The sequence below is a fragment of the Tamandua tetradactyla genome, chromosome 20 (genome assembly GCF_023851605.1).
Source record: "Tamandua tetradactyla isolate mTamTet1 chromosome 20, mTamTet1.pri, whole genome shotgun sequence".
Lineage (NCBI taxonomy): Eukaryota > Metazoa > Chordata > Mammalia > Pilosa > Myrmecophagidae > Tamandua > Tamandua tetradactyla.
The window spans coordinates 23,132,973-23,157,313 of NC_135346.1; the positions used below are offsets into that span (position 1 = coordinate 23,132,973).

Consider the following 24,341-nt stretch of genomic DNA (forward strand, 5'->3'; position numbering starts at 1 on the left):
AGACAGCTTGCCCCTTGCAGCCTAAGTCAGAAGTTCATGGAAACTAACCCTGTCTCTTAAGAGAAGCAGTTTAGTCAACATACTCAAATTAGGCATCCTGGGTTCCAATTTTGTCTTTGCTGTTTAGAAGCCAGGTGTGTGATTTTGGGCAATTTTCTTAATATCAAAGAACCTTGATTTCCTCATTTGGAAGATGAAGATGGTAATAGTACCCACGTTCTTAAAATTGTTTTAAGGATTCAAGGAGATAATGCATGTCCAATACTTGTTAGGGTGACAAACAGTAAGTGCTTAACAAAAATTAGTTGTTATTATTTGTTTTTAATTAACTTGTCTTACATATGTGTCAGACTTGGTATTTTATTAGGTTATACTCTAAATGCAGAGAAGCAAATGTAATTTGTAAAGAAAATAAAGTATCCCATTCCTTTGTATATGGGGATGAGAGATGGGAAGGTAAAGGAGACGGGGAGCATGAGGAGATAGATTGAATTGAGGCAGCAAAGGGTAATTGCCAAAAGCCTCTTTCCAACTAAAATGGTTATTCTTGATTTTAAACAAACCCAAATCAGGATGTTTTGAGTTCTTGCAGGTATCTCTGTTCTCTATTTTAAGCATGGGATCTAAGGGAATTCATATTGTTGGTGCCTATGAAGCGAGCTAAGAAGATGTATTTGTCTGCAAACAGAGCCAGATGTTTGATGCTGTCCCAATGTATAGTTTTTACAGATGGTCATGTATCTTCCTGGCTCTTTGGAAGCCGGCATGCCTTATGTTGCAGCTTTTTGTCAGATTGAAAACAAGCTCAGAGGTGCTTTCTGAAGCTAAATTATTTTCTGTTTTCCTTCTCAGAAGTTTCCCTAGAAGTTGTGGAGAGTTGCTTTTAAGACCAGTAAAACTCACTGGGTTGCCTCCATCTCATTTCCATCCTTGCCAACACTTCCCAGCACCTTTTCCCTTTATTATGTCCCTAAAAGCATCACGTGCCCCAATTATAAGTTGAGAGCAATGTGTCACATTCAACATACTGAGTGGGTTTGGGAAAATCTATTTCCACTCAGCTTCGTCTCTGGCTCCCTCAGCATGACATAGAGGATTTTCAGTCACGGGTGAGAATGAGGCTGCTGAATCTCTTTTTATCAAGCAGGAGGTGGGTAGATAGTTCTGTGAAACACCTTCTCCCAGTTTTCTTCATAGATAATAATTTGGTCTCAAAATATGGCTGTGTTTTTCTTCTTTCATCTTTTTTGACTCTAATGTATTTCTGTATCTTCTGTATGGACCTAAGAGGAGGCTAGAGAGAAAAGGAGAAGGCACTTCCAAGTACCTAGTGGCAGCGTCCCTGGAAACTCTGGCTAGAGAAAGACTCCTACAATTTGCTTTTTCATTAATACCCTTTAGCAAGGAAATGAGAGCTGCTAGATATCCTGCTGCTCTTTCACCTTGTGCCTTCCCACAGATTTCCCGGCTCTACCTGCTGGGACAGGTAGTCAAAATGCACATTTAACATCTAGGAAATTTGGAAATGAAAGAGGGGATGGTTATATTGAACAGCATAAGCATTTCAAAATGCTCCCAGGATATGTTAGCTGTAGAAAATACAAGCATATAAACATTATGTAGTAGCTATTAAAATTTTATTCTGTCGAGGTACAAATACATGCTAGTGTGATTGTGGGACTTAAAATGTGGGGTGTTGCAGGTTTTTAAGATTGAATACTTTTATCCTTTAGGCTTAGTGCTGATATTTCATATTATTTTGTAGCAGAAGCTGCAGTCTAAATATCACTTTAGGAAAGTGATATTCTGGAAGGTAAAAATGCTGAAATGACTTCATCAGTGTCTTTTGTAGTGTGGTGAGAATCACAGGCATCCAGCTTCCACTGGTGTGTTTATAAGAAGTCTAAACGCTTGGTCCCTACCCTAGGCCTACGGAGTCCAACTTTCTGGACATGGGATCCTGAAATCTACCTTTTAAATAAGCTCTTCCATTGTCCTTTATCCTTATTAATAATTGATGCATTAAACACCAAGCATATCACAATGCAATTCTATCAGAGCGTGCACAACCATTTTCCTTATTAGAAATAGCTAACACCAAGCAATAACAGCAAAACAAAAAGGTTTAATAAGGATCTTAAACTCACCCATATGGAGGAGAATAATATAGCTGATAGAAAAAGTGATTTCCAGTTTCAAACACAAATTGCTTCACCAGGAAAAAGGCAACAATAACAACAAAAAACTCCACCTTTCTACTTAAAGATGGAGGAGAGATGAGGCAACTAGCCTTATCTTTCTGCCAGCCATATCCTCCTTTCATCATCTCATGACATCCTCACCACAACACAGGGAGGTGGGTGTTCTGCTTATCCTCATGTTGAAATGAGGAATCTGCAGTTTTGAGGGTTGAAAAAACTTACCCAAGGCTGAGGTGGGATTTTCCTAGAGATTTGTAGGAAGTCACACCCCAGGGCACCTTGCTGTTATGTTTTCCAGGGATGAACCCAGTGTTGTCTGTACTTAAATTTCAAAGTCCTCATGAGTGCTCACCTTGCAGGCTGTGGAATCAGAAGAGCTGATCTCATTATAACCCTTTGCATTTGGCATCGTGAACTAGTGGGGAAAGCCCTGAACTTGCTTCTTACATCTCCCACACTATGATTTTAGGAGAGTCCTCACATGACCATCAAAAGATTCAGTGGAGGCACCTACCACATAGTAGAGTCAGCCAGGCACATGGTTGGTGCTGTCCCATACTTTTTATTTTTCAGGAGACACTCATTTTCTATTCATCAAGGGAGAATAGCACAATTAGGAGAAATCAAAGCTGTGGTCCCATTTACCAGTTGCTTCTTTTCATTGTCTCCTGGGGCATTGCTGTCAACTTGTTAATCCTCAAATCATAGTGAAAATGATTAAATCCCTGACATGTAGGTCCTGCAGGAAGAATTGTGACTTTTTGTCTGGTGAATGAACTGGACATGAAAAATCAAGCATTAATCCAGAATTCTGGCATTAAGGTCCGTGGTTCTTGAGCACTGTGTCTGAAAGATCCTCTGTAATGCTGAATACATTTTCAGAAATCTACTTCTGTTACATGTAACTAAGTTCTTTTACCTATGGTATCTCAAAAGTAGGCCCATGCTCCCTTTCTTGATTCCTACTCCCTTCTTTGTTGGTTTCCAGATAACTTCAGAGGCCATAACTCACCTATTTCCTTTTCTCTAGTATCCTCTTTTCCCTGCCTTTTTTTTCAGAACCAGCTTTAGGGGAGTTTCATGCCCCTGGACAATTATAAGCAAATGTTTCCCAAGCTAATATTAATTCTTCATGTCTTTGGCCTTCCTTCAAAACAGTGTTGCTGCTCCAAACACTGGAAAGTTATAGTAGATGTTTTTGCTTGTTTTTTTTAAATCCCAAACTGAGGATTGCTCAGGTCATGGTATTGTATCCATCAAAGCAACATGATGACTCTTCAGATTTACCTTCTGATTTCTTTTGAAATTTACTTTCAGGACTCTGGTCTTAAGAACACAATATGACTTTAAATGAATGTTTGTCATTTGTAGTGGTTGTGGGCTATTGCCACAACATATTACAAAGAGAAATATTTTATTTTTCTAGAAGACTGAATAGAAGGGCCTCACTCACCAAAGCAGGAACAATACCTCTAACAGCTTTTTGGAGGGATGGTCCAACAATGGTGCTTGAACAAGTCCCTTTGACAAAGGACTCCATTCACAAAGTAGCCCATTCACATAAACTATCTTCCTATTCTGGACAGTCTCTTCTTTATGACAGCAGTCTAAGCTTGCATTAGCTTTTTAAAATACCTTAATAAAACACATGTTTTGGTGTCTTTCTATTGCCTTGCCATAGCACTGAGCATTTTGAAGGTTTATATTTTATATTGTTTGATCAACCTTACTTTTTCCCCTTAAAGTATGGCAACTCTTTTTGAGGGAGTTTAGAGTAAAATTCCTGGGTGAAAATGGGACATCATATTCCTACCTACAACAACTGTTAAAGAGGCCAGAAAAGAGATCAGGCTTCGAATAGAGATAAGAAAGAAGCCAATCTGGTTGGGACTAAGGTAAATCAGAATACAGGGTAAAGGATGATATTGTTTGTATTTAGAACGTCATGTACTGTATGAGATCAAAGAAAGAGAGATTTATTTTGTCCAAAAACTAAATTTTCGGTAGCCGCAATCTAACTTAACTTTCCTGGGCAGTTCAGGTAAACAACCTAAACACCTGGAGCTTAGCATTGGGAGTGAAGTCTTGCAATTCTGTATAGCTTAATGTAATACCTGAAAATATTCTAGAGTATATTGGGCAGATAATTAAAAAGTATTGGTAATGACACTTGAGGGACCGGAGAAGAAATATAGAACTATTAAACTTTCCCACCTGAGAAGTCCCTGATATTCTCACAAACATTAGGGACTCCCAAGTTAATAGGCCATGTCCTTGATCTTGAGGCTTGCTTTTATTTCTGTAATGGAGAAGCTAAGCCTACTTATAATTATGTCTAAGAGTTACTTCCAGAGAACCTCTTTTGTTGCTCAGATGTGGTCTTTCTCTGTAAGCCTAACTCTGCAAGTAAAATCATTACCCTCCACCCTGTGTGGGACATAACATCCAGGGGTATAAGTCTCCTGGGCAACATGGGACATAACTCCCAGGGATGAGCCTGGCCCTGGTACCATGGAAGCAGCAATGTCTACTTGACCAAAAGGGGGAAAAGAATTGTAACAAAATAAGGTATCAGTGGCTAGGAGAGTTCAAATAGAATTGAGAGGCTATTCTAGAGATTACTCTTATGTAAGCTTCAGCTAGATATTGCTCATTGCCATAGTATGTCAAGCCCCAACCAATAGTATTCCTCTAAACCCTAAAAAATACCGAGGACTCTGAGACATTATAAAAGTGTCACTTGCTAAGTGTATTTTTCAGAGATCTTTAGATTGTTTATAGGCCAGAGAAGCCCTGAAACCCAGAGTTACCAGTCTCTCCAAGAGCATCAACCAGTTGCATCCCTCTACCCTATAATGTCAACACCCCTTTTCAACATGAAGAAGTTAGAGTGGATATTGCCCAGATATCCTTAAAGATTGGGAGAAGGATCAAAGGAGGAAGATTTGTAATAGAGAAGAACAGGATTTAACAAATGAGTATGACTATGACATCGTTATATTGATATTTCTTTTTAGTCTTCAGCGTCTTGGAACAAGCAGCTGAAATGGTGGAACTGTAACCCCTACCGTACTTTGAAATTTGTTCTGTAACTCCTTGTTAAAATGTATTTTGACATTCATTGCTTTTTTTGGTATATATATTATATTTCAAAATAAGAAGTGTTAAAAATAATAAGAAAAAAAATGGGGCATCATCTAGAAGCAGCTTTTAGTGGCAGTGAGATGGGAGTTGCTATACTTTCAATGTCTGTCTTTAGTTACTTTGAATAATTAATTCCACCAGGCTGTGTCCTATGGAAATTAATGAGTAAATGTAGGGAAAATATTTGTTTAAGCTGAAGAATCATGGCAGTAGTCATCTGCCAGCATCCCTGGATTTGTTTATTTTTAAGAAACATCTCGCAGATGTAAATGACACATGGATATTTTCTCCCAAATATTTTTCAGGAGGGACCACTAAACATATGGAACATAATAGAAACAATAGGCTTCTTTTTGATGCATTAAATCAATACAGTCTCTTGGAGGGGGCAATGTTTATACTTGGGGAAAGGGAATGATTAGTGTGCTTTATTTTATTCCAGGACTAGCTGACACAAGCTGAAAGGAGGTGTGTGGAGTGCTGTTAAATATTCCTTTCCCAGCATAGGTGCTCTCCAGAGGTGGGCATCTAAGGACAGCTTGTCAGAGATGGCAAGGGTACTTGGTGCTAGGGTGTAATGGGACAAAAGCAAGCATAGTCCTTGCCTTTATAGAACTGACTCTTTAGGTAGAGTGCACACATGCATGTATGTATTCACACAACTAAAGGTATAAACATGAGTATGTTGAGTATTAAAGCAAATATAGAAGGCTAGAATGCTGTAGGAATATGTAACAAACAGGAGCACTTAACCCTCTTATCATATTGTTATTCTCTTATAGAGAATAGTAGTATGTCTTAAGTACTCTGAATTTCTTCCTTCTTCCCTCCTTCTCTCCCTCCTCCCATTCCTTTTTTCTTTTCCTTATTTATTGAGTATAACTACATAGAGATTCTACTGGCAATGGGGATAAAAAGTTTAATGAAGCACTTAATCTGTTAGATCTTCTTTCTTAAAAGTCCTCATTCAATTTTTCGTTGGCCCCACTTCTGAAGCCTTCTTTCTTTTGCAAGCTTTCCCCAAATAGGTACAGGGAGAGAGCTGTCCTCTGAACCAGTCTCAACACCGAGACTCTATCTTCCCAAGTACTACATATTTGCACAGTACATGAATTTTTATTTGCATAGGTTGATTGGTTGTTTAATTAGATATGTTTTATATTCCTGTGTTTAATTCTATATGTCTATCTCAGGTGTTTTGCTTCCAGACACAATAACATAGTTTGTAACAGCTTTTAATACAGTACTGTGTGCATGTGGTTGTTCAATTCTTTTTCTTTTGATGAGGATGCAGTTTTGAGATAGATAATTTTGTTTTTTCTTTTGGGACCTTGGAGAACTACTGTATAAGAGATAGTTCTCTCTTATACAATAGAGAGAAGTTGGTTGCTATTTAAACTAAACCTTCAGCAAGTACATGTGTAATCTGTGTTTGTATAAAGGTTGGGGAAAAACTCCAGGAAAATGGAATGTTGGTTAAAGTAAGAACAGTGGAGCCTAGAGGATTTACAGGAAATCTGAAAAAATCTACCAGACCCTTCTAATCAGTCACCACCTGCATTCCAAGTATGTTTTAATAACAAGTGGCATGATGTAGGCGAGAGATGGAGAAAACCACTGTTTGAATTTGGGATCTGCCCCTTCCTAGTTGTGTGGCTCAGGGCAGGTGGTTTCATCTATCTTCCAGGGTTGTTTTGAAGATGAGATATGACAGTATCACTTTCCAGTGCAGTCTTGTATCTGACAAGGTTGTGCCTTTGGATTTTCGTGTGTGTGTCCTAAAACCTGATACTTCATTGCTGTTATGAAGAACTTTAGCTTTGGTGTTTCTGTGGCCTGCTTTTTGTCTTGGTGGCATGGCATTTTGTTTTCCCACAGTCTCTTATTTTCCAAGCCATCTGAGAGTGAATATGGGTGCAGTAAAGGTACTTGTATGAAGAGCCTGCCGGGGAAAGATTCCATTTTCACACTTGGTTATTTATACATATTTCCTATAAAAGATAAAAACTCTTGTGCTCTCTTTCCAATTTATGGACTTAATAGGAAACCATACTAATTTTAAATTAAAATAATGCTCCTACGTACTTCTAGTTTATTATGTGGTATGTTTCTTATGTGTTTGTATGTGTGTTTTCCAAAAAGGATCACATTATGTAACAGCCTTTTTTCAGTGTTCAACCTCTAGATGGCAGTTTTGTATATGTATTAGTAACTGTTAGAGGGTTCCCCTGAAAGTCAGCTGTTTTTTTGTTTTTTTACTTTGACAGTTAGGAGTCAGTGGCGTATGTGTGTATTTTCTATAGAAGAAAGGGTCGTATGGATATTACTCCTTAGAGGAAAAGTATTCCAAATAAGTTATTTTTGCTCTAGAAATGCCTTCTTCCCACCCTTTCAGGATGGGTTTATATCCACCTTCCTATCCTCAGATAGTCTGGCTTCTGTTTAAACATTGTATTTTACTTTGCTTTCTGAACTAAAATGTCAGGCTGTATGCTTAAGGGACAAGGATGATGGAGAAAATAGATGAGTGATTTTGGCTGTCCAGTGTGTGCTAAGAACCATTATCTTTATCTTTTGCAACAGATGAATCCATTTTCTCTTTTTAAATTTCCCCACCCCTCCCCTTCTCAGTCCTAGTTTGAAATAATATTTGATATTACTTTCCTCCTGGTTAGATTGGTCCACTGGTCTCAGTGCCATTGACATTTCAGAGAGGAAATGGCCATTTCCTTCCTCACAGGGTGTTATATTGCTCTGACTTCATGGAGTTAAGTGCGGGAAAATATTGTACTTTCTGAATTGCTCCTTGGCCATTCTGTAAAAATCAACTAGTTGAGAAGTTCTTGGACTCTTCAGAATTTATGTAGTTTGAACTTGTCATTAAGCTTGTTTTGTTTTGTCCTGCCGTCCCTTTTAAATTAGAATGAGAGGATGTTTGTTTGCTGTTTGATTCTGGTTTAAGGAAGAAGAGATGTGGTGGTTAGTTGGATTTATGGGAGGGTGACTTAGGCAACCTTTTATTTCTACTCTTAAATCTACATAGTAAAATTTTGGCTTTTAGTGATTGAATATATCAGTCAATTTCTAAATGAGTTTGTTTTAAAAAATATCTAAACCAAAATTTCACTATTACAAATTCTGAAGAGTGGAAACAATTCAAACAGTAATTTCTGCATATGTACATTTTTGTTAATTATGAAATAGGATAATAAAAATGAAAAAAAATTAATTAAAAGATTCTTGAATTAGAATACTTTTTCATAGCTTGTTATCAACAATAGTGACACCCATTTGCATTCTTCCCGATCCTTTACTCACCCCTGGAATTAAGTGCTTTCTGTTGGTGTGGTATGTTAAAACTTGCTTACTTCTATGTCCATGGTCATCATGGCTGCCAATAATAGGCAGTTAACAAATAGTTGTTACATTTAAGGGCCATGCAGTTTAATATGTTAACGGTTTCTTTGTCTGGGTTTCCTGACAAAAGTTTAGATTTCAGTTTTTTATAAAATCAAAATGTAAAAAATTATCTGATGTGGTTGGCAATATTTACTCTTTAGTCGATTGTTATTGCTATAGTCCTAATTATTTTAGGACCTTTCCTCCCAAGAGGTCAGTGTTTCAAGTTTTAGTAGGTTATGATTCATTCATTCATTCATTAGGATCAGATCTTTTCTAAATAATTGATTAGGAGGCTGTGTCTAAAACCTTCGGGTGTGTATGAGAGAGAAAAAGAGAGATTGAGAGATGCCTTTTTTCCTTCCTGTAAGGAGCTGGTTTCACTGGATTTCAGGTACATACGTATGTATACACATGAGGGCACACCTGTAGTTAAGGTATTTGCTTTACTTTAAAGTCAAGCAGACCTGAGTTCAAGCTGAAGCTTTGTTACATACTAGCAGTGTGATAGTGTAGATGTAATCTCTCTGAGTCTCAGGGATTTTTTGCTTTTAAAAAGAGGTATAATAATAGTACCTGTTTCATACAGTTACTATGAAGGATAAATGATAGTACAAGTAAACTTCTTAGCTCAGTGACTGGTACATAATAAATACTCAGCTTATAAACCTATCTACAGTTTGTGAGCCTTTAGTTTGCAAAGTGATGGGATACAAGATCAACATACAAAAATCAGTAGTATTTCTATACACTAGTAATGAACAAACTGAAACGGAAAGTAAGAAAAAAAACATTTAAAATAACAGCTAAAATAATCAGACAGCCAGGAATAAATCTAACCAAGGATGCAAGGTAAATGGAAAACTACAAAACATTGCAAAAAGAAATCAAAGAAGCCCCCAAATAAATGGAAGGACATTCTGTATTCATAGATTGAAAGAGTAAATATTGTTGTGATGTCAGTTCTACCCAAAGCAATTTATAGATTCAAAACAATAAAAATTCCAGCATCCTCTTTGCAGAAATGGAAAAACCAATCATCAAATTGATATGAAGGGTTAAGGGGCCCTGAATAGCCAAAGCCGTCTTGAAAAAGAAGCATGAAATTGGAGGACTCACACTCCCCAGTTTTAAAACTTAGTACAAAGCTACAGTAGTCAAAACATCATGGTGCTGGTATAAGGACAGACGTATAGATCAATGGAATTGAATTGAGAGTTCAGAAATAACCCCTCCCTCCATCTATGACCAATTGATTTTTGACGAGAGTGCTATGATGGTTGGGTTCAGGTGTCAACTTGGCCAGGTGATGGTGCCCAGTTGTCTGGTCAGGTAAGCGCTGGCCTAACAATTACTGTAAGGATATTTCATAGCTGGTTTATAAACCAGAAGGCTGATTTATTAAATCATCAATCAGTTGATTGCATCTGTGGCTGATTACATCTATGATCAACTAAGGATGTATCTTCCACAAGGAGAGAATCCAGTCAGCTGGATTCATCCAATTAGTTAAAGACTTTTAAGGGAGAAGAGAGAATTTTTGCTGCTTCTTAAGTTAGCTAGCCTTTCCCATGGAGTTCATTGAGGGCCTTCCTCAGGGTTGCTAGCCTCACAGCCTGCTCTGTTGGTTTTGGTCTTTTGCATCCTCACAGTTTTGTGAGATACTTTAATAAATCTCATATTTACAGATATCTCCTGTTGGTTCTATTTCCCTGAGAACCCTGACAAATACAGCTTGGAACTGGGAGTGATTTTTCAGAAACCACTTAAAGAAGCTTAATTTTTTTTTTTTAGAACTTTTTTTACTCTAATTAAATTCAAAGGCATTAATGACTCTATTTCCAATAATCAAGATGGCTTTGATAGTCCATGGAGTGAGTTGACAATAGAGGTACACAAAATATCACCATTTGATTTTCCTAATCATTACTCTCATACAAGGCAAGGCTCTGAGTGGCAATGTTTTTGACACCTTAACAGAGTTTTGTGGAGTGAAGAGGTATAATGATGTTGGCTAGTTATTCTTAGATATGCTAGATACAGTTAGAAAAAGGAATGAGCTGAAGGCTTCAAATTTGCAACTTGAATGCCTTATGAAAAATATGAAATTTCTTTGTGGGTTCTGAAAGAAAGTCTTATATCCTGTGGTCACAGACTTGAGATCTCTGAAAATCAGACCCAAAGCCCGTTGAATGAGGTGGAACTCCATTGATCACCTTCCTCCATAAGCTTCTACTCTGTCTAGTGGGCCCACTAGAATTCCAGAGTTTTGGTCTCCTGAAATTGCCACTTTTGAACCAGTGTCTAGTAATCCAAAAAGAAGCAGCACAATGCAGGTCCTTAGGATTTTAGAGTAAAGCTTTACCATTTGCTGCAGATAACCACTCTCCTTTTGAAAACAGCTTTTAGGCTGCTAGTGGGCCTTAGTAGCAACTGAATGCTTACCCTCAGGCCACCAAGTTACCATGAGATCTGATTTGCCTATCAAGAGCTGGCTGTTGTCTGACCCACCAAGCCAGGTACGCTTAGAGAAGGACCCTGTAATACTGCCAAAAATTTATGCTGTTAGCCTCCCTCCTAGGCTTCCCCATGTAGACCTATAGCCATTCACCAGGGTAACTGTGCCCTGGGGAAAAGCAACCGATCAGTATTTTATGAATTACTAGCCACTGTCTCAGAAGTGACACTAATTCGGGGAGACCCAAAGCTTCACTCTGGCCCACTAGTCAGAGTAGGGGTTTATAGAGGTAGGTGATCAATGGAGTTTTAGCTCAGGTCTGTCTCATAGTGGGTCTCGTGGGTCCCCAGACCCATTCTGTGATTTTTTCCCCCAGTTCTGGAATGCATAGTTGGAATTGACATACTCAGCAACTGGGAGAATCCCTCTATTGGTTCGCTGACTCTTGGAGTAAGGGCAATTATGGTAGGAAAGGCCAAGTGGAAGCCACTAGAACTGCCCCTACCTGGCAAAATAGTAAATGAGAACCAATACTGGATTCCTGGAGGGATTGCAGAAATTAGTACCACTCTTAAGTACTTGAAGGATGCAGGGGTGTTGATTGCCACCATATCCCCATTCAAGTCCCTTTTTTGCCCTGTGCAGAAAGCAAATGGGTCTTGGAGGATGACAGTGCATGATCTTAAACATAACCAGGCAGTAACTCCAATTGCAGCTGCTGTTCCACATGTGATATTGTTGCTTGAGCAAATCAACACACCCCCGGTACCTGTTATCCAGCTATTGATCTGGCAAATGCCTTTTTTCAATAGCTTTTAGTAAGGATGACCTTTCAGCTTTCAGCTGGCAAGGCTGACAGTATACCTTCACTGTCTTACCTCAGGGGTATATCAACTCTCCGGCACTGTGTGATAATCTTATCTGCAAGGACCTTGATCTTTTCTCCCTCCCACAAGACATCACACTGGTCCATTATATTGATTCTGTCATGTTCACTGGACCTGGTGAACAAGAAGTAGCAACTACTCTAGACTTATTGGCAAGACATTTGCATGCCAGAGGATGGAGATAAATCCATCAAAATACAAGGGCCTTCCACCTCAGTTAAATTGTTAGGTGTCCAGTTGTGTGGGGCATGTTGAGATATCCTTTCTAAGGTGAAGGATATGTTTTTGCATCTGGTCACTACTATGACCAAAAAAGAGGCACAATGCCTAGTTGGCCTCTTTGGATTTTGGAGGCAACATATTCCTCATTTGGGTGTGCTACTTTGGCCCATTTACCAACTGGCCAGAAAAACTGCTAATTTTGAGTGGGGACCAGAACAAGAGGGGGCTCTGTGACAGATACAGGCTGCTGTGCAAACTGTTCTGCCACTTGGCCCGTATGAGCCAGCAGATTCAATAGTGCTGTAAGGGTCAGTGGCAAATAGAGATACTATCTTTTGTCTTTGGCAGGCCCTGATAGGAGCAGCACAATGGGCAGGTCCTTAGGATTTTAGAGTAAAGCCTTACCATCTGCTGTGGGTAACTACTCTCATTTTGAGAAACAGCTTTTAGCCTGCTTACTGGACCTTAGTAGAGGCTGAACACTTAGCCATGGGCTACCAAGTTAACCATGAGACCTGATTTATAAGATCTCATGTATCATGAGCTGGGTGTTATCAACCAACCAAGCCATAAAGTTGGGCCGTCATAAAGTTGGATGTGCACAGCAGCACTTCATCATAAAATGGAAATGTTATATAAGATAGAGCTTGAGCAGGTCTTAAAGGCACAAATAAGTTACATGAGGAAGTGGCCAAAATGGTCCTGGCCCCCACTCCTGCCACATTACCTTCTCTTTCCTAGTCCAGATCTATGGCCTCTTGGGGAGTTGCCTGTGAACTTGGGCCTGGTTCACAGATGAATCTGCATGATATGCTGGTCCCACCTAAATGTGGACAGCTGTAGCACTACAGCGCCTTTCTGGGATGCCCCTGAAGGACAGTGATAAAGGAAATCCTCCCAGTGAGCAGAACTTTGAGCAGTGCGCCTGGTTGTTCATTTTGCTTAGAAGAAGAGCTGGCATAGGTACATTTCTATACTGATTCATGGACTGCTGCTCATGGTGTGGCTGGATAGTCAGGGACTTGAAAGGAGCATGATTGGAAAATTGGTGACAGAGTTCTGAGGAAGAGTTGTGTGAATAGATCTTTCTGAGAGGGCAAATAACATGAAGCTATGTGTGTCTCATGTGAATGCTTACCAGAGAGTGACTTCAGCAGAGGGAGGTTTTAATAATAATCAAGTGAGGGAGGTTTTAATAATAATCAAGTGGACAAGATGTCCCATTCTGTGGATACAAATGATTCTCTTTCCCTAGCCACTCCTGTCATTGCCCAGGGGGCTCATGAACACCATGGTCATAGTGGTAGAGATGGAGGTCATGCAAAGGCTCAGCAGCATGGACTTCTACTCACCAAGGCTAACTTGGCTAGGACCACTGCTGAGTGCCCAATCTACCAGCAACAGAAACCCACACTCAATCCCTGATATGGCACCATACTCTAAGGTGATCAGACTGCTACCTGGTTGCAGGATGATTACATTGGACCACTTCCCTCATGGAAGGGGCAGTGATTTGTTCTCACTGGAGTAGACATGTACTAGATATGGGTTTGCCTTCCATGCACACAGCCCTTCCACCAAAACTACCATCTTTGGACTTACGGAATACATTATCCACCGTCATGGTGTGCCATACAGCATTGCTTCTGATCAACGAACCCACTTCACAGCAGTGCAGGAATGGGCACGTGCTCATGGAATTTTCTGCCCTTACCATGCTCCCCATCATCCAGAAGCAGCTAAGTTGATAGAATGGTGGAATAGCCTTTTAAAGATCCAGTTAAATCACCAACTAGATGGCAGTACCTTGCAGGGCTGGGGCAGTGTTCTTCAGGGGGCTCTGAATCAGTGTCCATTCAATGGTGCTGTTTTCTCTTATACCCGGGATTCACAGGTTCACCCCTAGTGATCCACTAGAAGAGAAATTTTGTTTCCTGTCTCTGAAACTTTCAGATCTGCTGGTTTACAGGTTTTAGTTACCAAAGGAAGAGTGCTCTTACCAGGAGACACAACAGTGATTCATTCGAACTGAAAGTTAAGACTGCTACCTGCCCACATTGGGCTTCTCATGCCACTGAATCAACAGGCAAGAAATGGAATTACTGTACTGGTTGGGGTAATTGATCCTGACTATCAATGAGACTGGAGCTACGCGTGGAGGTAAAGGAGAGTTCTCCTGGAATATAGAAGATCCCCTAGGATGTTTCTTAGAGCCACCATGCCGTGTGAGTAAAGTCAATAGAAAGCAACAGCTAAATCCAGGCAGGACAAACAGTGGCCCAGAAACTTCATGAATGAAGGTTTGGGTCACCCCACCAGGCAGGGAACCTCAGCTGAAGTGCTTGCTGAGGGTAAAGGGAACACGGGACAGCTAGTGGGAGAAGATAGTGATAAATATGAACTTCTACCACGTAACCAGTTACAGAAATGAGGACTGTAATGGTATGAATGGCTCTCCTTGTTTTATTATGAGTATGTTTGTATTTGCACTTAAAGCAAATACCTTATTTTCTTATATGTTCTTATCGTAAGTTGTATTGTTCATGTCATGTATTTAAGTTAAAGGATATCAAGTTAAAGATATTGTGTATAGGTGCCAAGTTGACAAGGGGTGAACTGTAATAGTTAGATTTAGGTATTAACTTGACCAGGTGATGATGCCCAGTTATCTAGTCAGATAAGCACTGATCTGACTGTTGCTGCAAGGATATTTCATGCTGGTTTATAAACCAGAAGGCTGTTTAATTAAGTTACCAGTCAGTTGATTGCATCTGTGGCTGATTACATCTATGATCCACTAAGGGTGTGTCTTCCACAAGGAGAGAATCCAGTTAGCTGGATTTAAACCAATCAGTTGAAGACTTTTAAGGGAGAAGAGAGAATTTTCGCTGCTTCTTCATCCAGCCAGCCTCTCCTCTGGAGTTTGTCGAGGACCTTCATTGGAGTTGCTAGCTTTGTGGCCTGCCCTATGGATTTTGGACTCTTGCATCCCCATGGTTGCATGAGACAGTTTATAAATCTCATATTTACACATATCTCCTGTTGGTTCTGTTTCTCTAGAGAACCCTAATACAGGTGCCAAGTCCACTCAATGGGGTATAAATAGTTTTTTCAACAAATGGCTGGGGAAACTGGTTATTCATATGCAAAAGAATGAAGATGGTCCCTTGTCTCACACCATTTACAAAAAAAAACCCTCAAAATGGATCCCGGACCTAAATATAAGATCCAGAACTATAAAATTCCTAGGGAAAAACATAACAATGCCTCTTTAGGGTCTTTGCTATGCAATGGTTTCTTAGACTTTGTACCCAAACACAAGAACAAAAGAAAAAATAGATGGGACTTTATTAAAATTAAAAACTTTTGGGCGGTGCAGCGGTGGCTCAGTGGCAGAATTCTTGCCTGCCATGCCAGAGACCTGGATTTCATTCCTGGTGCCTGCCCATGCAAAAAAATAAAAAAAAAAACTTTTGAGCATCGAAAGACTTTGTCACGAAAGTAAAAAGACAACCTACTGAGTGAGAGAAAATTCTGGGAAACCTCTTGTTCAGTAAAGGTTTAATATCCAAAATATATAAAGAGTTCCTACAACTCATCAACAGAAAGGCAAATAACCTAATTAAAAGATGAGCAAAAGGCTTAAATAGACATTTCTCTAAAAGAGAATCTATAGATGGCTGAAAAACACATGGAAATAGGCTAAACACCTTTAATTATTAGGGAAATAAAAGCAAAATTCCATTTCAGACCACTAGAATAGCTACTATTAATAAAATGGAAAATAGCAAGTGTTGGAGAGGATGTGAAGAAATAGTAACACTTGGTCACTGTTGGTTAGGTGCAGCCACGTGGAAACAATTTGGCAATCCCACAGAAAGTTAAGTATAAAATTACCATATGATCCAGCAATCCCATTTCAAGGTCTATACCCCAAAGCATTGAAAGCAGAGACTTTAGCTAATATTTGGACAACAGTGTTCACAGTGGCATTATTGATAATTGCCAAAAGATGGAAGCCACTCAAGAGTCTATCAACAGATGAATGGATAAACAAAATGTGGTACATATGTACAATGGAATATTATTCAGTCATAAAAAGGAATGAAGTTCTGATGCATGCAACAATAAGTATGAATCGTGAAGGCATCATATTGACTGAAATGAAATAAACCAGACAATATTGTGTGATCTTGTTGATATGAAATAATTGGAATAAGCATACTCATGGAGTCAGACACTAGAATACAGTAAACCAGATGACAAGATAGGGATAGGGGATGGGAGTTAATGCTTAATTGGTATAGAATTTCTGTTTGGGATGATAGAAAGTTTTGGTAATGGCTGTTAGTGATGGGAACAGAACATTGTGGATGTAATTAACACCACTGAGTTATCTATTTGGATATGGTTAAAAAGGGAAATTTTACGTTGAATTTATGTTACTAGAATAATAAGCAGAGGACTATACAACACAAATAGTTACATATTTAATTATAATAAATATTGTTTCATTCATTGTAACTAAGGTACTACACTAATGCAAAATGTTAATAAAGGAAAAACATGAGTGTGAGAGGAATTTGTATATAAACTCTGTCTTTTCTGCTTTTTTTCTCTGTGTAAACCTGTAACTTCTCTGATAAATAAATATATATAAATAAATAAATGCCATGTTGGGTTGTTGAGCTGGAAAAAAAGATTATAGAGATTCACCATTGTTGGTCCTAGTACAGAGATGACTTTATTACATGCCATGATAACCTGGGTAGGGGCTCAGGTAGAAAGTCACAAAAAGACAGTCTCTACAAGTTGCAAGCTGGTGATTCACAGACATGTATAGTTTGCCTTGAGTAGTGTTTGAGGTGACATTTTAATATCGGAAAATCTGTAATGCTGATCCTGTCTTTCCATATGCCAGCTTGTTGATCAGGCTGAATGTGGCAGATGCCTACAATTAGGTAAGCCTTGTTCTTTCTACTCTGCCACAGTCCCCACCATGCCCTGTTATTTTCCATCATGAGGACAGGTGACAGCTGACATTGTGCATCACACTGTGCTATTGTTTTTCCCATACAGGGGAAATACTTCTTTATTTCTATGTCTCTATCAAAGTGCTAAAAGAAAAAGAAAAACCAGAGGGCTTTCCATTTCTGGAAAAATGAGACAAGCCTATTTTCTTTGGGTCAGTGAAGAATTTGTTACACAGTTTCATTATTTTGTTTACTTCCTTGGTCCCTATAGACATTTGAGTCTGTAATATCATAGACAATCAGACATGCAAAAGATGTCTTTCTTCAAGATTATCTTGCACAGCATTGGCCATATCTTTGTGTAAATGAAGATTAGGAGTCACTTTTCCCAGTAGCACATCAGAACCAAAAGGCCATGTGGCCCTTCCCATCTTTGGCTCTCTGGAGCACTTTACTTCCGTGTATGGTAGCCCATTCTCCAAGCCTTCGTTACTTCCCTCTCTTCCTATGTAAGCACAGTGGGGCCGGCTTCAAATGTAGGCTGTGAGAACATGCGTTTCTGTGGGTACCATAATCCTTCTTTTACTCTGAATTTGATCCTTTAATATCTAGTAATGTAGTTTGAGGCTGGGGAATGAACTTTTGCCAACAGGAGATTTATAGTCTTATGAATGATTAAGCCCTAGATCTTTGAAGGTTGGTTTAGAAAGAACAGCACTGTTAGATTCTGAGAGTGTGTTTATTTCAGTGGGGTGGAGGTAGTTAGAGCATTTCCTTGTTCAACGGGCAGTGGGTACATTGCCAAACCACTGAGATCACTATTGTTGACTGATCCAGGAATACGATTAGAGTAGAAAAGCTCTCTACCCTGGAATCAGGGCTGATTGTGATTCTGCTTGCTCTTGGCTGTGGGCTGACATCAGTGGTCCCAGGCTAAAAATGTGTTGCCTTCTGTGGCTCCTTTTGGTGGCCAGCAGTGGAAGAGATGTGGTGATCGGGAGCTTGCCCTCTAGTAGATGAAGAATGGTTTCCTGCATCACTCCTGAAAAAAAATAGCAGATCCTTATTCACGAATCTCAAGCTGGTCCCAGTGTACCTCTAACCAAGGACTTATTCAGAGTGAAAAAGAAGTGCTGTGTTTTAAGTAGAATCTTAGGATTGAGATTCATAAAGGATTTTAAGTAATTTTTAATTTCTGTCATAGTGGCAAAGGGAGCATCTTTCCAGATTTTCAAGAACTTGCTAAAGGCCCTTCTCCATCCTGATATGTGATCAGTTAATTCTAAAAGGGGGAAGTAGGCTTTTTTGATGCTTTACTCAGGAGGAAAAGGAAATGACCATGGTGTCAGAGCCTGTGTGCCCCTTCAGCCCTCGCTTCCTGGGAGAGGTGTGATTTTCAGTGCTCTATGTGTGTCTGTGTGGTGTCTGTGTGTGTGAGAAAGAGAGAGAGCACCTGACTGTGTTGGGGAGGCTCGTGCATATCAGAAACATCTGTGGGTTCTTTTCCTTTTTAAAGTATGAACACCTGCCCTTGTCCCGCCATAATTTTGACCCTACCCCATACTTGTCATCTGTTCCCTTTTCTCCAATTTACCCTGGGACAACTAACTTTGGGAGCATTTAGTGCATGTGTCAGACATTTCGAGGGAATGCTTGATTCTGAAACATTCTGAAGTGTGTACCCGGATACAACACTTTGAGCAATACTCAAAGATTCAGGTTCAGGCAATTGAGAGTTCTGCAGTTGATTGTACCTTTGTAAAACTTTTAATTTCAAAGTTATTAAAACTTTGTGCTTGGTCTTTTAAAAAGGAGAAGAGCTTTTGAAAAGTGGAAGAGCCGCAAGGTCAGCTCTGGGGAGCCACGACTGCCAGTGCAAACTCTTCAGACACCCAGTGGGTCTGGCATACCGATAGGCAGTTGGTGGGCAATGGACACTTGGGTCTGAGAATGAGAATTTCTGAGAAGAGGGAGAACCTGACAGGTGCTTACTGAGAGAGGAGTTATTGCATCTTCTGAATCTTTTTTGTGTTATGGTGCCAGTGTGGCCTTCACAGGAATAGCCTCCCTCTGGAGAATCAGTGCCCTTCCCATCACCTGTCTCTCATCCCCATCCACCTACTCACCTACTCTTCCATCCACGTGCACTCCCCATGCCCCTTATACACATACACATCTCTTTCTCTTATACACACATACTCCTGTATTCAAATCCAGACCCTGTGCCCTTATCCCCAGCTCCTCTGCACTCACAGGCCCATATCTTTGGAATCATCTATTTCTTAGCGGGTGTTGAAGGTTAAACAGTAAGAGGAAGCAAGTGTGATGTTTAAAATAATGGTAAATATGAACAAGTCTAGCACATACATTGGAACTATGGAAATAAGGAGCAGTGATTATTGGTGGGTCAGAATGAACAGGCTTAAATGCTCAGGGGCCCAGGCCTGTGCTGCTCAGGATATTATCAAGCCTGTTTCAGTATTGTACTGCTCTGTGATCATTAACAGGACTTGGGGGCTTAAAAGGTGGTTGGACTTTAGTTCTGGTTCAGGTCGACCTCTTTCTCCCTTTTAGGCTTTCTCAAACTTTAAAGATGTGGGTTTAAATTAGCAATTCTTAACCTTTTGAAGTCCATTATTATGCACAAGTTTCTGTTCCCCATAAAGTGCCATCTATAATGGGAACTCAGCAAGTACTATTTAATATGTGCATGCTTTCTGAAGGGTTTGCAGTCAGTTTTAAATGCATTTAAACTTTTTTTAAATGCGTTTAAACTTTTTTTTAAATACAGTTTTATTAGATATATTCACATACCATATAATCATCCAAAGAACACAATCAGTAGTTCACAGTGTCATCATATAGTTGTACATTCATCACAGGTTTTGAACATTTTCATTACTGCATAAACAATAAAAAAAGGAATAAAAGTAAAAGTAAAAAGAACACCCAAAACATCCCATAACCCCTACCCCACTATTATTATTATTTTTTTTGTCTTTAGTTTCTTTCTCATATGTCCGCACACTGGATAAAGGGAGTGTCAGGCACAAGGTTTTCACAGTCACACGGTCATACCATAAAAGGTATATAGTTATACAGGCATCTTCAAGAATCAAGGCTAGAAAATGCCCAACATCCGTCTCTCCCCTCAGGCCCTCCCCTCCTTTTCCCTTCATGAAGCTGGCTCTGGGGCGAGCTCACCCCTGGGAGGAGGCTGGAAGCTGCACTCGGTATGTGCTTTCTCCACTCCCAGAAGATCCTGTACCACCCAAGCCAGGGGGTGGCCTGGCATTTAGGCCCCTGCCTCTGTGCTTACCATGCTCCACCCAGGACCAGCTTTCTTCATGGGCTCTACCTTTCCCACCCTTTTGGCTCAACTCCATGACAACCACTTTTGCATCTTCTCCCATTCTTTGGTTTCCTCTCTCCCCATGCCCCCCTGCTTAGCCACTTCCCCAGGCTCCCCAGCTACCTCTCCCTCAGATTCAGGCCCTAAGCTCACAGTGGGTAGTTCTCCCTCCAGGAAAGGGGAGAAGAACTGCCTGGATGGGCTCAGAAGCCTATTTGAGAGACCTCCCTGCCCCTGTCCAGGGCCTCTGATACCCCTCCAAGCCCTTGGAACCACCCACCCTTAGTCTGCCACCCCGTCAGGGGATCCTGGTATGGAAGAGTACCTTGCTGTTGTGTATGTGAGACTGAGACGAGAGCTTCCCAGCCTGTTCCTTCACTTCCACGACTACACTCTGTATTTATCAGACATGGAATTCATCAATGAGATTTTGAACATATGTACCAGAGGCTGGACATGGTACATTCTGTCAGTGACCCTCTGCTGCTTCCTGGCTGGGAACTGTTTTACACATTTTGTTTGGAGATTCTGCAGCTGATCCATCACTCCAAGAATTGGAACCTTGTGGGATGCCCATCCACATGCTCTTTCTGTATTTTAACAAACATTGCAAGAATGACCTTTACCAGACCGATGTTGCCTATTCTACTTTACTTGAATTCCAGTGGTCTCATTTGTCGCCATCATCCAGACAAACTGATACCTTCACACTCACCCCCAACACCTGTGAGGAAATTGTTAGTGGGAGTCCTGGTGGTCCTGGTTGGAGCCAGAACCCAACTTGCACCTGTGTCCCCAGATCTGACCCAAGAACTAGGATGGATGCAGCACCGAAGACTTTGTTATGCACAAGAGACAGTGGTGGAGGTGTCCAAGAATTTCAGTAGCCAGCTTCCTCCCCGTTCTCCTTCCTTCCTTTCCATCTCATGCTGGGTAAAGCTGCCGTATAACTTAATTTGTTAATAAGAAAGCTTAAGTGAATATATGAAAAAAAAAAAGAATGTTAAATGATTTCAGGCATCTCCCTCTAGCTACTCCAATATACCAAAAACTAAAAAGGGATTTTTATATATTGCATAAAAATAGCCTCCAGAGTGAGTGACCTCTTGTCTGTGTTTGAAAATTCTCAGTTACTGAAACTTTATTTTGTTTCATTTCTCTTCCCTGTTTTGGTCAAGAAGTCTTTCTCAATCCCGTGATGCCAGGGCCAGCCTCATCCCCAGAAGTCATGTCTCACATTGCTGGAGAGATTTACACCCCTGGGAGTCATGTCCCACGTAGTGGGGGAGGGCAGTGAGTTTACCGGCAGAGTTGGCTTGGAGAGAGTGGTCACATCTGAGAAACGAAAGAGGTTCTCTGCGGTTGACTCTTAGACGTAATTATAAGTAGACTTAGCTTCTCCTTTGCACGAATATGTTTCATAAGGGCAAGCTGCAAGATCGAGGGCTCAGCCTATTAAATTGGTAGTCCCTAATGCTTGTAAGAATACCAGGAACTCCCCAGGAGGGGAAGTTTAATATTTCCACATTTTCCCCTAATTCTTCAAGGGGTACTTTGCAAATATTTTTTTATTTTCTGCCCATATTATTCTGGGATGTATCATGGCATGTCACTAACCTGTACAAACCAGCAAGATCTCTCTCCCAATTCAAGGGTTCATTGTATTATGGTGTTTGAATAAATTGCTGAAACAAGTTAAGTTAGATAATATGCTACAGAAAATATACATTTTGTTCTAATTAAACATCTCTTCCTTTGGTCTCACCCAGAAGTTGAAGTTTTAAAATACAATTAATATTATCCTTTACCCTTTAGTCTGATTTCTGTTAATACTAACTAGATCAGCTTCATTCATATCTCTAATTGAAGTATGATCACATTTTCAGCTTACTAAATAGTTGCTGTATGAGGTAATGCTGATTTTCATAGCTGCAGTACTCTAGCTCTGAGTTGCAGGTGTCACATCAGATACCTGAAGTTCAAGGGAACAACTAAGTTTTGCAAAAAGAGCTCTGCATCTCAAAATTTAGAAATAACTGTTACAACTCAGGAATGGATGTGACTGCTGTAAGAGTTTGTAATCTAGTAACTTTTACAATAAGCCTTCCCCTGATAACCTGTGCTCTCAAATTCAATTCTCAGAGTTTGCAGATTATAGGTAGTCCATATTAGTGGAGCATTATAATATGTCTTTTTGTTTCTGACTTATTTCACTCAACATACATCAACATAGTTGCATGCCTCACAACTTCATTCCTTCTTGCAGCTGCTCAATATTCTATCACAGTTTGCTCTTCCCTTCATTAGTCCATGTACCCTTATGCCACCTCCAGCCATTGCAGATTGTGAACACTGCCACCATAACCACCAGTGTGCAAATGTACATTTGTGTCCCTGTCTACCATTCTTCCAGGCGTATACCTAATAATGGGCCTGCAGGATTATATGACAGCCCTATACTTAGCCTTCTGTGGAACCACTACACTGCCCTCCAGATGGGTTGCACCATTCTACTTCTCTGCCAACAGTGAATAGGACACAATGCATCCTCTCCACATTTTCTCCGGCTCTTGTATCTTGTTTATTTTTTAAACTATTTTATTCACATACCATACAATGCATCCTAAGTATACAATCAAAGGTTCTAGTAATCACATAGTTATACCTTTACCATTACAGTCTATATGAGGACATTTCCATTTCTTCCACAAAGAAAGAAGAGGGAAAAAATGAAGAATAAAAAATAATAAAATAATAAAAAGGAGAAACAACAACAATAGCAAGAATCCCATACCCCTCCCATGTATCCCTGTCTTATTGACATTTAGCTTTGGCATGTTGCCTTTATTATACCTTACAGATGCATATTACAATGCTACTATTAACTCTAGATCCTAGTTTGTATTAACTCTAGATCCTAGTTTGTATTAATTTTACTTTTTCCATATATCATCCCATTTTCAACAACTGTGCTGTTTACATTCATTTGTTCTCCTCATGTAAAAACATTCTCATATTTGCATATTTAATCATCATCATTGTCTACTCTAGGTTTCACTAAGTTATACAGTCCCAGTCTTTGTCTTCTATCTTTCCTTCTGGTATCACACGTTCCCCTAGTCTTCCTCTTTCAACCATACTCACACTCAGCTTTGTTGAGTGTACTTACAATAATGTTCTACCATCAGATATTATTGTGCTGTCCATTTTTGGATCTTTACAATCAATCCTTTTGAAGATTCTGTACTTACTGAGCATCAAATGCCCAACCTTTACCTTCTTTCTATCTCCTGATAACCTGTGTTCTAAACTTTAATTCTCAAAGTTCACTCATTAATGTTAGTTCATATTAGTGAGACCATACAGTATTTGTCCTTTTGTTTCTGGCTAATTTCACTCAATGTAATATCCTCAAGGTATGTCTATGTTGTTGCATGCATCATGACTTTATTCTGATATATATCTTAATATTTTTTCTCTTTTTACTCTTACTGATAAATTTCATTTCTACACTCTTCTCCAGACCGCTCTCTCCTGTCTTTTCCTATCTGCCTGTAGTATTTCTTGTAGAGCAAGTCTCTTGTTCACAAACTTCCGCAGTGTCTCTTTATCAGAAAATATTTTAAACTCTCCCTCATTTTTGAAGGACAGCTTCGCTAGATACAGAATTCTTGGTTGGAAGTTTTTCTCTTCCAGTTTCTTAAA

General features: G+C 39.7%; 1 protein-coding gene and 1 pseudogene across 5 annotated transcripts in view; both read left to right on the forward strand.

Annotated features, from left to right (window-relative positions):
* The window catches only part of ARHGAP26 (Rho GTPase activating protein 26), a 466,078-nt gene that overhangs the window by 158,470 nt on the left and 283,267 nt on the right, over positions 1-24,341 (forward strand). The gene's annotated exons all lie outside the window — the stretch shown is intronic.
* Positions 13,384-24,046, forward strand: LOC143663921 (uncharacterized protein C6orf136 homolog pseudogene; annotated as a pseudogene).